The following is a 13412-nucleotide window of genomic DNA, read 5'->3' on the forward strand; positions in this document are numbered from 1 at the left end:
ACCACCACCAACACCATCATTATCAAACCACCACCACCACTCCACTACCATCACCACCATCACTTTCAAACCTCTATCTCTGCCACTACCACCAATACCATCCTACCTCTATTGCCACTACCACCATCACACCATCTCTATTACCATAACCATCACACCACCACCTCCACCACCATCACACCATCACTATTACCATAACCATCACACCACCACCTCACACCATCATCACATCACCACCACCATCACTGTCACACCATCACTTCTACCAACATCACTTTCATCACCATCATTGTTACCATCTTTACAATACCAGAAACAATGAAAGCCCACTAGGAACACACCCAGTTACAAAGCTTGGTTAATTTAACTTGGTGTTACAGAGACTGAGAATGCCTAGAACGGTAGCTATGAAAGCACCTCAGTAAGGGAAGGTTGGGAAGCACTTCTTACAGGGTATGGATATGAGATGATGATTCTAAGGATGGGCTACAAGGCAGAAACTCATTCTGAATTGGACGCTATCAAGAAACAGGAGTGGTGGGGTGCCTGGGTGGCTCAGTCAGTTAAACATCTGCCTTCAGCTTGGGACATGATCCCAGGGTCCTGGGATTGAGTCCTACATTGGGCTCCTTGCTCAGCAGGGAGCCTGCTTCCCTCTCTGCTTGCTTTCCCTGTGCTTGTGTTCTTTCTCTGTCTCTCTTTGACAAGTAATTAAAATATATATAAAATATAAATAAAATATAAATTGTCCTGGTAAAGAAGCAGCCATCACTCAGGTTAGTCAGAAGTGGGGAAACTAGTTATTCTGGTAGTTGTGAGTGGCCTTCCCACGATCTCCTCCCAAGCATCTGCTTTTCACTTTCTTACTTGCATTTTCTTATGCCAAAAGCAATAGAGGTCCAATGTTGAAAAATTATTAAACTCAGGCAGAGAGAGAAGAAAATTAAATCCACCATCCAGAGATAACCATAATGAACAACTTAATGTGTAACACTTTTCTGTATAGAAATGCATGTGTGTATATTGGTACAGGATTAAGATTATACTATATGTTTTGCAAATTAACAAATTTTTCCTAAAACATAGCATCATTTTTAATGGTCTGAAAGATATTTCAATGTGTGATTATGTCAAATTCATTTAATCACTTATTTTTTATTATATATTTAGAAGATGATTTCCAGCTTTTTGCTAGTATTAAAAATGTATGCAAATATTTGCATATTAATTCCTAGAAATAAGAATATTAGGGCAGAGTACATGTACATTTGTAAGGCTTTTGAAAAATCATGTTAAATTTAAAAAAGTCTTGTTAAATTGCCATCAGGAAATTTGTATGTATTTTTACTCACACATGCAATGTATGAGAGTATTCCTAACATCCCCAACCCATTCCCATTTTATTGAAAACTGTCTCCAGCATAATATCCTAAGAGCAGAGCATAATTTTGCTTAGGCCTTACTATGTAGAATTCATTTATATTTCAAGACAATTCCATAAACTTTTATTGTGTGTGCTGCGTGGGCCAGTCACTGAATATACAAAGTTGAAGAATCTGTGATTTTCTATAAAGTCAGCATTTTGTCACAGTCTGGATACATGATCATCAATTACTTTTAGAGACAAAAAGAGAAGGTAGGTAAATCTAGTTAGATGAGCTTTTATTGGAGGAATGCTGTATTTATTTTGTGGTACCTAATATAATCAATTCACTGAAAATAACTTATCATCTCGGGTGTGTGACACAAGGATTAACATTTTCTCCAAATATTTAAGACTTAAATTTGACATAAGGTAATATAACTTTTGTCTGATCCATTCTTACTATTCTTTTAAAAAATATTTTATTTTTATTTATTTATTTGTCAGAGAGAGAAAGAGAATACCAACAAGCAGAGTGGTAGGCAGAGGCAGAGAGAGAAGCAGGCTCCCTGCTGAGGAAGCAGCCAGATGCGGGTCTCTATCCCGGGACCCTGGGATCATGACCTGAGCTGAACGTAGCTGCTTAACTGACTGAGCCACCCAGGCGTCTCCATTCTTACTATTCTTAACTACAAATACATATTGGGCTTCTAGGAAAGTATTAGTAATCACATTAAATACATTACTGGCTTAGGGGAAAGCACTGAACTAATTATTCTGGACAAAAGTCTTTGTTTCTGTACTGTTCAAGGAGGCCCACATGTGAAGTTACTACCCAAACGATTGCAATGCAACTATTAATAAGTGGGATTGCACTGGTTATCTTGAGAATAGTACTTCACATTGCAAAGCAAAAGTAAAATTGGAGTAGATAATTGCAAAGTAAGATAATTGAAAAAAGTATTTTCTGCTACACTTTCAAGGCTGAGGATAGCTCCGTTATTAGTCTGATTCTTGTTTCCTACTAAACAAGCAGAAACTTAGGCAATATGCAAATATTTTGAAGTTGAATACAGTGTCCACTTCTCATTTCACTATCATACCTTATTTTTACAATTCACTGAATGCCAATGAATACTGTTAGACTTTTGTACTAACAGCTGTGCCTGTTTTTTTAAACTGAAATAGTCTCATAAAAGTTTATACTTTTAAAAAGATAATTTCATTTGATATGTATCTATATTCAGAAGTGGAATATATCCACTAATATCACATTTAGATTGTTTTCTCAATACCTGCTATTGCTTTTTGAATTGTAGTTGATTTCTTCTCATGAAACTTATTTAGTTGTAATGACCTGTTTTTGAAACAAATCATGTAATGACTGTAATTCATATTCTTTACAGGTAGTTTATTTTTTGAAGTAGCATTGAATCATTCTAAAAAGTTTGGATTTAAAAATAAAACATAAAATGCACTCAGCACATTAAATATTATTCATTTGATATACTTTCATTGTGCTCACAGTGTTTTAATGTAAGGTTCTATGTAATATATTCATCAATTATAATAAAGATGAACTTTATTATGTCCAGGAAATCATAATTATACATAACTTGTATAAGTCTTATTCCTCCTTTCCACTGTTATGTTTTCCAAATTGCTACTTTGTAACTTCAAGTGACAATAAAAATTACCACTGGCCATTCTGAATTTTAAATATGCTAATAAATTAATTGAATTGATTTTGTTGCTTTATTTAACTTTCCATGTTTGGTGTGTATAGAGTGGTAAAAGTTCAAAGATCTTATTCTGAATCATTACTGACCCAATTAGGGATGGCCCTGATTGTTTAATTTTGGTATTATATTTTACAAATGAAGTTAGTTTGAGGTAACTTGGGTCCTCTGCTATTCTTTTAGTTTTTCATTTTGACTTAACAAATGCTTATTGAATGGCTGCTCTGCACAAGACATGCCATGTGGGAAAGGAATATGCTTTCCGATTTTCATGTAAAATCCATCTTTTTGCAAAATTTTTCTCTCTTATTTTCTCTTTACACATGCACCACATAAACAGTTTAATAAAAAAAAATTTCTTTTTAAGAAGCTTATCAGTTTGCAGTAAACTATTTTTTTTTTTTTTTGGTGTGGTATAGTGCTGTAAGTTTTGCAAATACAAAGGATCCATGATCAAGATACAGAGGGTTTCATCCTAAAAGAAGAAAAAAATATCCTTGTGCTACCTCTTTGTAATCAACCCCTCTTACACTCTAATCCCTGGCAATCGTTGATCTGTTCTCTGGCTGATGGTCATTGTCTTTTCCACAGTGTCACATAAATGAATTCATCCAGCTGAATCCAAATGAATTCATACTTCTTTGGGTATTGCCTCTTTCCTTTAGTGTAATACATCTGGAATTCATTCATGTTGAAAATACCAGTAATTTGATATTTTATTGCTGAGTAGTATTGCACTGAATGCATGTACAACAGTTTTGACCAGGAGGAACATTTTGATTGTTTCCGATTTTTTAGGTATTATGAAGAAAATACTTTTAAACGTTAGCTTACAACTGTTTTTGTGAACTTAAAATTTCATTTCTTTTGTGTAAATATTGATGAGTGGGGTTGTTGGGTCATGTGCCAATTATATGTTTCACTATACAAGAAACAAACCATCTTCCAAAGTGGCTATATCATTTTGCATTCCAGCCAGCAATGTGTGAGAGTTCCAGTTGCTCCATATCCTTGCCAGACTTGATACTGTCAGTCCTTTTGATTCTTGCTGTTCAAATAGATGTGTAATGGTATCTCACTGGGACTTACATTTTTGCTTTCCTAATGATTTGTGATACTGAACTTATTTTCCATTTGTAGATCTTTGGTGAAGTGTCTATTAAAATCTTTTGCCCATTTTAAAAATTGAGTCATTTTTTAAATGTTGAATTTTGGGAATACTTTACACATTCTAGACACAAGTTCTTGGCCATATATATGATTTGTAAATAAAATCTTCTAATAGGGCTTGTTTTTTTTTCATACTATTACCAATGTCTTTCAGAGATTAAAAGTTATTATTTTTTTAAAATAAAGACTAATTTAACTATTTTTATTTTATGGCTCATGCTTTTGGTGTTATACCTAAGGACTCTTTGCCTAATCCAATGTCTCAAAAATGTTCCCCTAATAAATTCTTGTAATTGTGTTTTAGGGTGACTTACTGTTCAAGTCAGCCTTGCTGGTCTGTTAGATCCTTGAATATCTAGGTTTCTATCTTGATCAACCATGCCTTTAAGTAAAAAGTACTTTGTATATTCTGGAGTGCTATAGGTTACTTAGCTGTGTGATCTTTCACAGGTCAATTAATTGTTTGGGCTCCAATTTCCTCATGTATAAATCTGTGAAAACACAAAATGCTGTGCAAATATCTTATGACCACAACCTTCTTCTGTGTTTCTGGAGTTCTCTATACCTCTGTTCTTTCTAGCACAGTAGAATAAAATATGGTGCTTAAGAGTTTTGGAGCCAAGTATGTCTGGCTTTGGAAAGCTCTGGCTATGGCACTCACTAGCTGAGAGAATTTGGGAAGACTGAGTCGTTAAGTTTCCTTACCTGTAAATTGAGTCTCGTACTTCATGAATGAGATGATTCTCTTAATGTGTTAAATATGAGGACTGACACTCTAGTTTTTCAGTGAATTTCTGTTGGTGGTGGTGGTTGGTAATGGTTGCAGTTGTTTCTTCTTCTTCTTCTTTCTTCTGTTTTTCTTTTTTGTTTGTTTGTTTGTTTTGTTTTTTGTTTTTCCTGGAACTATCTCCTGCTCCTCTCACTTTCCTTCAGTCACTGAAATCACATGGCTACACAACAGGAGCTAAAGTTCTCTCCTTACTGCCAGTCTTGCCTGCTGTTGATCACTGTCCCAGGTACCCTCACAATATATCCTTACTTGCATGGACTTTACCTTGTCAATTATATTTCTGATGACAGTCATCACCAGTCCTGGTACCAGACATCACATGCTCCAGACACTAAACTCCACCTGCTCAATCTGTCCCTCCCCATCATCCACTTTGCCCTGATATTCCCTCCAGGTTAGCACTGACACCTAATACACAGCTCATAGCTCCTCCCAGAGTTGCCTAACCTCCAGGCTCCCATTGTGAAACTGTCTCAGAACATCTGTTTTGCCTCTTTCTGAAGCTTTTATTTAAGTTGTCAGTTCTTCCTAAAAACTTGTTAGTTAATGGGGTGTCTGGTGGCTCAGTCCATTAAGCATCTAACTCTTGATTTGGTTTGGGTCATGATCTCAGGGTTGTGAAACTGAACCCACACCTGGGTCTGTGCTGTGTTTGGAGCCTACTTGGGACTCTTTCTCTCTCCCTCTCCCTAGCAACCATCTCTCCAAAAAATAAAAATAAAAAAATAAGTAAGTAAGTAAATAAATAAATAAACTGTTAATTAAAAAGCAAATAAGCAAAACATATCATGAATTTATCATTGGTTTCTACTTACCCAGAACAGAAAATTTCTCATTTAAGTCTAGGAAGTTCTTAACAGACCATATATATAACCTTCAGCCTCTCTTGATTTAAATGGCTGCTATGAAGGAAAGTTATGTTGCTTAACATAGGGTACCTTTGCCTTCTATTTTCAGTTGAATGGGATCAAGAAAATTATATGGTAGCAATAATGTGAACAAAATAGGTATTGAAAAGTTCCAAGTACCAGATTTGTGGGTGTGTGAAGACAAAGCTTGACTATTTAAGCTATAAAACCAACTACTGAGTTGTTTAGGGATTTATTGTCTCAGGTCACGTAAGAGTTCTTTTGTGAAAGGTCTTTTATTTGTTTGGGAGAAGTATTGCTTACATTGCTCTGTAGTGTTTTGAATGCCACCATTTTCTTTCTTTGTAAAGACAGGAGTTTTCTGCGTGTTTTGAAGCCTGTTTTCATCTTCTTTTATCTCTTCTCACTCTCAAAACGGAACTAAGAATGTGAAAGATGTAGCATTTCCCTTTGCCTCCCCACCTGAGAGCTGTGATTTTTCTGAGGAAGAGATAGAAGTGCCCTTTGATTACTGTGAAGGGGCAATTGTGACATCTTCCTGGAAAGTTAAGCACAGGGAGAGATCAAATGTTTTGGTTTGAAGCCCATTGTGTGTGTTCACAGCACATGTGAGAAAAAATGTAAAACCAAAGAAAAACCACCTGTATAGAAGTAAACTAAAATTCAAATGATAATGGAGCAGAACTAAAATCTATGGAAACTTAAGGAAGAAATCATATATCCTAAATTGCTGGAAGATGGAAACTATTAATTTATCTTCAAGTATATTGATATGTTAAAAAGCACCAGCTGGAATTCCCTTGGTGGGCTCTTGAACTCAGTTAGGTCCTGCCTGCAGTTTCCTAGAAGGTCTCTTTTGGAACCATCTGCTGCCTTGTAGGTAAAGGTGAAGTCAAATTGGATATCTGTTACCTTATTGAGTCAGTGCTGATGGAGTGCTAGGAATTCATATTATGAGTCAAAGTGGAGCTACATTCATTCATTCATTATCCTACCCCAGGGGAAAGTTAAAAAGTGATTTTTTAAAAACAAAATCATGTCCAATCCATTGAAGTCTTCTGTTAGCTCAGGCTGGCCTGTGTTGTCCTTTCTTTTATTCTTCTGGCTCTTATTACTTGTTCACACCTTGTGTTCTCTTTCACTTTGGGCTCATTTTGTGATGACGATACCATTTGAGCTGTGGTTTTTATAATTCACGTCACTTTGGTGTTTATCAAAGCTGCCTCTTAGGAAGGTAATATCCCAATGTTTGGATGGGCAGAGCACCTAGCTCTATATTGGAGATTTTTCTCACTGCTAATGGCTCAGGACTCCATGATACAAGATACCAAGAGCTTTCAAGGAAGTAAGATACAGGATAAGACCTACCACACTGTTTGATAAATGTCTTAAAATTGAGGTAAAGTTCACAGATGCTTGTTCTTGTCTCTTGTGGTGATGCCTCTGCTCTTTAGAATGAGTTGTCCACTGTGAAGTAATGTGGGAAATATTTAGAAGTATGGGCAGTGAGTTTAGATTTTTCTTCTCTTAGTTTCTCCTGTGTACTGTGCCAAGTACTGTCTAAGTGCTTGGTATACATAAATTCATCTAATTTTCTTAAGAATTCCACGAGGCTAATAGCTTTCCCATTTTGCAGATAAATGATTTGAGGTATTACATGATATAGCTCAAAAGAAAAAAACAAAGGTCTTATAATCTCCTAAAGTTCTTCAAGTTACACTGGCTCTATTCTCTCTACTTTACACCTTAGCACTCTAGGGAGATCATGTCTAACAAGATGGGTCCCACTACTGACATCCTATCCTTGATTGTCCTGTCCCTGAATCTGTTAAGTGGCAGAACTCTCAGCTTTGCTGCTAAATAAATGTGTGCCCCTAAGGATGGAATGGGGTAGTTAGTATCAAAGGGAGGAAGTATCAAGGTAACCTTGCTGTATTCCTGGAGCAAAAATGCCTCATTTGTTCTATTATAATGATTAAAGGGACCATGTATTGAAATGCATTAGAACCATCTAGCCTTATTCCTCTGTCTCCTAACCCCACACTCCATTCTTGACTACCATATTTTGTTCACTTTCTCTTAACTTCTCTTTGGCTGTACTCTAGTCTCTGATATAGAAGCGGTTCTGACTCCTGGCCTTCAACTTGACTTTGACAATTTCAGATTTCTGCCTCAACTAAATACTGGCTTTAGCCCCTTGTAATCTAATTGTTCTTAGCTAATCCTGCTGCCCTTGCAGATGACTGCCCCCTGAATTCAAGTCAAGCCTGGCTTCCAGTTCTGTACTTTTTTTTGTTTTAATATTTTGTTTATTTATCTGACAGAGATCACAAGTAGGCAGAGAGGCAGGCAGAGAGAGGGGGAAGCAGGCTCCCCACCGAGCAGACAGCCCAATGCGGGGCTCGATCCCAGGACCCTGGGACCACAACCTGAACCGAAGGCAGAGGCCCCAACCGACTGAGCCACCCAGGTGCCCAGTTCTGTACTTTTAACACTGGTCTGAAACCGATGGTTTTGCTAAAAACCAAATAATTTTTCACCAAACTTTGTTCATTACTATGAAACTGGCTTCAATGTTGTGGGCACTAAGAGTGCTGTGCCTTCCTATGGAAGGGAAATGAAGCCATGAGGCTGACAATGATGGCTGGTAAGTAAGAGCATGGCTACCTGTCTAGTTGACTCCAGCCATATACCTAATCTACTATCTGAAGTCTTCTACTTGGTTTCATGGGGATTTCAAGTAGCATCCAGAAATCCATGCCTCTTTGGCAATTTATATTCAATAAATGAAGGAGAGCAATATTTTTTATCATGCAGATCAAGACCAGATTATCTAATTAATTGACTGATTTTAGAACTCTGCCACTTATTAAATGTGTGATCTTAGGTAAATTAATTTACTTTTCTTTGCTTCTATTTGGAGAAATATATAAAATATTGTGGGAAAAAAAAACATGCGCACACCAACCATTTTTTAAATGTTAGCTTTTTTTGAGCTACAAAGAGAGCTAGAAGGTCTTAACAATGACTAGAATTATCCTATAATGGAAATATCTCAGGCAGAAAAATAAGTGGAGGGGGGTTCGAATACTGGCTCAATGTCTGTAAAGCCTTATTATTTCATCTAGTCTGAATTTTATGATTTGTAACTTGAGCATAATGCTATCAATGTTGTCACATTTTGGTAAAGATTGGAAAGTTAAGCTATAGGAAGCACCTAGCTTAATGCTTAACATATAGTACATGTCCAGTAAATATTAGTTGTTATAATTATTGCTGATAGTAATAGCTTTTCCAAGGAAGTCTGAACTTAATCTTAAAAACATTGAAAAAATCACTGAAAGTATTTGAGAAGGAACATGACATAATCTCCTTTGTGGTTTCATGACCACCCTGACTATAGTTTGAGAATAATTTGAGGAGTGGGAGCACTAGGATCAGAGAGGAAGTATAGGTAATATGAGAAATCTTGGCTAGAGGAGTGGCATGCAGACAGGAGAAGCAGACTGATTGGAGAGGTGTTTTGGAGTTGAAAGTATAGGATTTGATTTTACTGATTGGAGAAGGTTTAGATATTATTGGAAAGAAGGTAGCATGTGGGGTGGGGGCAGGTTAGAAAGGTTACGGCAAATGTCACAGCATGTAGGCTGGAATACATAAAGAGCATGTCAGTGTAAACCTTGCCCTCCAAGCCTCAGCAGAGAGGTGTCCTCAGCTGGGTACTCTTGGTCCTGCAGTGGGACAATAATCTTGAGAAGGGGCTCCAACTCCCCTGTTATCCTTCGCACTAACAGAAAGAGTCAACGTTATACAGTTTGGATCTGGGTACCAACTACTGCAAGGGGTCAGAATCAGGTATCTTGCAGCTGGCTACTGACAATCATGGGTGCCAAATAGAACCTATACACCTTGTATGAAGTTGAGATTCATAGGAGCCTCTCCCCCTGGAGAATGGGGAGCCACTAATCTCAGCTAGCTTCTTGCCAGGCAACATGGAAGGGGCCTCAGTATCATTCAGTGGGCATCCTTGCTCATTTCTCCAAAATAATACATGAGAAAGAGCATAACAGAGTGAGAGAACAGATGTTAATTTCTGCAATTATTAGAATTCAGTATATATTTAGAACAGATAAATTTGTGGGTTTGGTAGAGAAACTGAGGTAGTTCGACACTGAAAACTTATTTTCTTTAAGAATAGCAGGTCAAGGTATTTGCTGAGAGGGAGGTAAGTAGCATCAAGTTTAGAAGTTTATGGAAGCTGAGGAACTTTAAAAATAGTCACCGTGGAGAAAAGAAGAGAGATTTGCCTAGAGAAGAATTGTAGGATTGCCCGACAGGTAAAATTCTGAGGCTATGAATTTTTAATGGTATCAAATCTAAGCAGTTTTGTGATTTTTCTCAACGAATGATAGATACAGTCTAGGGATAAAGATGGGGAAAAGCAAACTTTAGGATGTAGCAGAGTTGGAATTAATTTTAGCATACAGGTATGATAGAAGTCAAAACAGGATAAGGAAAATAATTTGGCCAAAGAGTGGCCGAATAAGGTGTTCTAGAAACTAGGCTGGAAAGGAGAGAAGTTAGGAGAGAGCAAAAAGGTATGGAGCAAAGAGGGATGAGATCAAGCCCCAGAAGTCCTTGGAAAGCAGAAAAGGAGATGTAATGAGAGGAATTTGGCAAGTGCACCGAAGAGATTAGGCACTGGGATTGAGGCGGTTATACTCAATATTATAGGTGTAAGACGTCTGTAGTGCTAAAGGTGTTTAGGATGTCACCATTGAGCTGGACGTTTGAAGTAGAACAGTAATAAAAATAACTGGAAATGAGACAGTGAAAAAGCTGAGTTGGAGGAATATGGTATCGACACGTAAAGAAAATGAAGATACTAAGGACACAGTGAAGCATTTCTTGCTTGAGAATGAATCGGTCATGACTGAGAAGTATGAAGTAACTTCATGATGGCTAGTCTACTATTTCAGTTATTTTTGTGACTTCCTCCTTAACCTAGTACCCCAAAGGCCTTTTCTTTCCTACAGTCTGCGCATGCCAGAACTTGAAACAAATGTGGAGTGACCCACTAAGGAGCCAGGAGGGTTACAATTACTTCATTGTTAGGCAAAGTAAATGCGATACAAAAGATTCAGAGTCACAGCCAGAAGAATGAGTTCAAAAGTATCCAGAAGGTTGGGGCAAGGGAGCTGGGCTCCCACTGGTAGGAGAGTGAAATGAAGAAATAAAAAGCTAGTTAATAGGGAACTGGTCTCTGGTGAGGCTAGCACAGTTCCAAAGCCCTTTGCTTAAGGGCTCTGTGCTTATGACTGCCCAGATCCGTTCCCCTGAGCATCCATCCCACATGGACCATATCCCACCAAGATGTGAAGGGCATATATTAACTTCTCCACATTTCACCCTTGTACATTTCCCCTCCCTGGAATGTAGGTGGATGGCCTAGAAATGTGATAGTGGGATGAAGAGAAAGTCTTGCTCTAATTAATTAAATTAATTTAATTAGTCTAATAAATTAATTTAAAATTTTCATCTATGTTCTGGAAAACAAAAACTCACAAACCCTTGCAATCAGAATCATTAAGGGTACTTTTGAGAAAGATAGTTTGGGACCACACTATAAAAAAATCTTGAATTTCAAGATAAAGAATTGAGACCTTATTCTAAGACTTTAGAATAAGGCTCTTTCCTCCAGGGACAGAAAGGTAGCATGTTGGATGTAGCATTTTTAGAAGATTCATCTGGTGTGGATGTATGGATGAATTGTATATTTACATCACCCTACATCAATGGGAAATGATCCTTTGTCCTTGACAGGTTCATTATCAACAAATCTTATAGGTACTTTCAGAATATGTCTTAAATAGACTTCCATTTTCTTCTTTTTTCACAGTTTCATATTTAGTCACTATCACTTATGGTTTTTTTTTCCTCTTCTGTGCTTTCAGAGCCCCCCACCCAACCCCAGCTTGCCATCTATTAGTTCTAAAATGCCAGAGTTATTTTTTCTTCTCAGTAACTTGTTGATAAAGGTCACCCATTGAGCTACTCAAAAGCCTCTCTTGGCATTCTCATTTCAATTAAATCAAAATTTCCAGTTATGCATTCAAGGTTCTCTTGTCCCTGCTCTGTCTAATTTGATTTCTTTAATTTCTTAGGATTGCCTCTTCTACTCTGTATTTCCCAGTGAGATAAAGTTTCTGGCCATCCCTTCATTCATGTTTTTGTTTTCCAAATTCCTAAACAATAAAGGAAACTTCTTCAGGGCCTTTCCCATGGTGAAATCCCAGCTGTTTGCAAGCAGCCCGTGGTTTACAGTCAGCCAAAGAGATGTACACACACTCATCTATGTTGGCAGAATGAGAACTGCAAACCCCTGTGACCAGGTAACTTTTCTATCTTGCCATCACGGGTACAAATTTACTTCCATGGGTGTCCTAGCATAAACTGAACTGAATCAGGGATCCTACCTGTGTCCATCAATTTTCACATTTTGACTACTGAGGTAAAGTTTAACTATACATGTCTGTGTCTACATTTCAAGTGCTTACCTGTTGGCAGTCCACCAGAAGTCTGTGAATGGATCTGGGCGAACCTATGACCTCTTTAAAGTGGATATGAAAATTTTGTTTATATGTACTTACAAAGTTCTTTTTTCATGAAGAGATAAGCCATACCTTTCGTTTTTAGAGGTATCTTTATTTGTTCTTGTGAACTGGTATAAACTAATCTGACTATATACAGTTTTTTGATTGTTTTCGTTGGAAATCATAGAAGACAATGTAGTTCAATGTGATGAAAGTTAGAAGTGCCCTAAGTCTAACTACTAGGTTATAATGAAAGGAATAGCAGACCAAATTCTTCCACACATGAATTTATTAAATAATCAAACATAAATAAGCAGGCAAAAAACAACTTATACAACCTTTTCTGTCAGCTTGACAAAGTCCAGTTTTCTATCCTTTTAAATGTTTCAACCTCTATATTGGTTAAAAAGGTTCACTGGAGGATGGCATGGCAGCTTTTTGGAGGCATGGTTTTGATATTTTCATAAGTGACACTGATTTACAATGGCTGGATATAAGGATGCCTATTGGTCAAGCTTTTATACCTTCCTAAGAATTCATGCTGTATATGGCTGTATTCTGACATCTTGTTCATGCAAAGAATTTGAGAGAGGAGGGTTCATAAAGTATTTTAGCCAATATGCATTTTTTAAATACCTTTAATTTTGCCAATAAAAGCCCAATTCTAACATTTGCTATACTAATTAATAGGCCAATAATTATATTAATAAAAATCTTTTCTGATATTCTTTATGTTTAGGTAATGACCAAAATAATGAAGATAGAAGCACCTATAATGACCACTTTTGGTTTATGGACTTCTGATAAAAATCTATGTAACTTTCAACTGAAGTATGGTTACATAATTAGGGCAATTGACTATCCCTAGAGCAGATAAACTTATTTGTA

Source organism: Mustela erminea, chromosome 1 (assembly GCF_009829155.1).
Source record: "Mustela erminea isolate mMusErm1 chromosome 1, mMusErm1.Pri, whole genome shotgun sequence".
NCBI classification, from domain to species: Eukaryota; Metazoa; Chordata; class Mammalia; order Carnivora; family Mustelidae; genus Mustela; species Mustela erminea.